At 50.1% G+C, this 2,526-nt stretch overlaps 1 non-coding gene across 1 annotated transcript; it reads left to right on the forward strand.

The window, feature by feature from the left end:
• The first annotated feature begins 1,212 nt into the window (after positions 1-1,212).
• Positions 1,213-1,402, forward strand: LOC144669177 (U2 spliceosomal RNA). Its single transcript, XR_013573619.1, has one exon. It is a non-coding gene; the product is annotated as a U2 spliceosomal RNA (small nuclear RNA).
• The last annotated feature ends 1,124 nt before the right edge of the window (positions 1,403-2,526 follow it).

Raw genomic sequence — 2,526 nt, forward strand, 5'->3', positions numbered from 1 at the left:
AACATCAAGAGGTTTTTCATCCTCAAAGGCACCCAGAAAGCTAGAAAGGAACAGAGGGAAATGTCCCGACTCCAGAAAAACATGCAGAATCTGCTCCTGCTGCAGTCGATGGGGGTCGATGTCAAGGAGGAACTCCAAGAGGTGAAGAGCCAGCAAGCCTCGCTCTTTGCCTCGGAGGCCTCCAAGATCATCTTCCGTTCCAGAGTCCGCTCCGTGGAGCAGGATGAGATGTGCTCACACTTCTTCTTCCAAAAGGTACACACAGAGAGCTCTGTGATCAGCAGCCTGAAGGAAGAAGACGGTTCAGTAAAGTCATCGCAGTCCGACATTTTGAGGATCAGCAAATCCTTTTATGTCGGATTGTATGACGTGAAGCCCACAGACAGTACGGAGTCCCAGTCCTTCCTGTCCTCCATTACATAGGGCTTTGATGACAGTACATGGGAGAGTCTGGACAAACATGTTGGATGTGCTCTCAAGAAGGGATTTGGGGAGGGAATCCACAACACGGCAGGAGTCTCACCCCCTCTGCACGTTGCCCTCGAGGTGGCTGTGGTGGGGAAGAGACCGTTGTTCACCTCCTTGTGGATTGTGCCTTTGCAAAGATGGTCTGGAGGGAGATGCAGTGGTTGCTGTTGAGGTTCATCCAGAGCAGTTCTGTGACACAGAACTCTGTGCTCTATGGGCAGTTCCCAGGGACGCACACCGAGACAAACATCAACTGCAGCTGGAGGATCATCAACTCGGTGAATGACGCTCTTTGGTCTGCCCAAAACTTGTTGGTCTTCCAGCGCAAATAGTTGTCCCCGACCGAGTGTTGCAGACTGGCACATTCCAAGGTCCAGGACTACGAGCTGAGGGACGCACTAAAGCTTGGGGCAGCCACCACAAAGGCGCAATGGGGAAGGGTCGCTGTTTAGACCATTCTGCCATAGGGCACCGAGGGGCTGGGAAATGTTGAGAGCCCCTCGGGCTGTACAGCTGAAAATGAATGTCTGCAGTGAATACTAATTGTATTGAAGCACCTCAGAGAGCAACATGATGTATGTTGATAACTCCAATACCTTTGTCTGATTGTCTGCATTGACCAGATTGAAATGATTGTAATATTCATTGATTTTATTGATACACTTAGTGATCCATGTGTAAAAGTTGAATCTGATTGTAGTTTTGTGATGGTGATTTTGAAATGTTTGTAATGTTCTTCCAGATATTTTATGAATAAAGTATATTTTTCATTAAAAAAAAATCTGTTCTTATCAGTTTAATATCTGATACGTCCCTTATCTGGGGACCAAATATTAAATTGATTTTTGGAGCAGGGAGATGGAACAGGATCTTTCTCCGTCCACTCCACACATCGACCTGGTTTTGCAGCATCTTCAGGAATGGTGCAGTTTTGCCCTCTACAGGGTGAAAGGGAAACTGAAAAGAAGAAAAAGTCATTCAGAGCATTGTCCTGCTTTCCATCATTGATCTGGTTGAACTGAACTTGTGCTGAGTGGCAGGACAGGCTCATTGGTGCCAGACTGAGTGATGCCCCCTGTTGGATTTTGGTGCAACTGCAGGGCTGCTGCTGGTGTGCACTTGTGCTGCTTGTCAGGGCGGAGCCCGGGACTGGACGATGCCCCCTGTTGGGTTTTGAGGCTGTTGCAGGCGCTGCTTCAGGGAGGCAGCATCAAGCAAGAAAGGTCCTGATGCTCAATGCTGGCTGTCGGGTCTTCAGCCCGTGTTCGGCCACACGCAGCGAAACGGATGGTGAAGCCGGAGGCCGAGGAAGACGGGACGGGCGCATGGGTTTCTGGGTTATCGCTTCTCGGCCTTTTGCCTAAGATCAGTTGTTGTGAAGCGATGGCTAAAACCAAAGGAGCCCCAAACCAGGGGGTACGTAACACCGTTCGGGTGACGGTGAAGGACAGTGAAGGAGGAGCACCCATGGATCGGGCCTTCCTCATCAAGTGGATCCTGTTGAAGGCGTGTGGATTTGAAGCGGAGGAGATCTACTCCCTGCGAGACTTCCCCAGCGCTGGATATTTCGACGTGACCTTCAGGAATGTTGCTGCCTGCGTCAAGTTCCTGAAGGTGTTTGAGGAGAAGAGAGACCAGCCGGAGATGAAGATCCTGACGGTGGAGCCGCTCTTTGCTCTGCCGTTGCAACGGGACCGTGTGGTGACGGTGCATCTCTACAACCCCCACGTCGCTGTCGCTGACGTGTTCACCCTCCTCACCAGGTACGTTGACAAGGTTGGGAGCTGCAACAAGGTTAGAGACGCCTTCGGGATTTGGACCAGCAAATGCCAGTTTAAGGTCACGCTCAAGACCGACTGTAAGGGAGCCATCTTCCATCCTCCTTCCAGCTTTGCTATCGGGGGAAGCCGTGGCTACCTTGTCTACAATGGGCAACCCAAACTTTGTCGCTCATTTTATTTTGAGATCAGTGCCCGGAATTCAGGAACAGCAAAGACTGCCACAAATTCAGGAGGTTTAGATAAAAATGTAAACATTTAAAGAAAAGATTAAGCACAT

The sequence above is a fragment of the Cetorhinus maximus genome, chromosome 28, assembly GCF_964194155.1.
Source record: "Cetorhinus maximus chromosome 28, sCetMax3.hap1.1, whole genome shotgun sequence".
In the NCBI taxonomy this organism is placed as follows: Eukaryota; Metazoa; Chordata; class Chondrichthyes; order Lamniformes; family Cetorhinidae; genus Cetorhinus; species Cetorhinus maximus.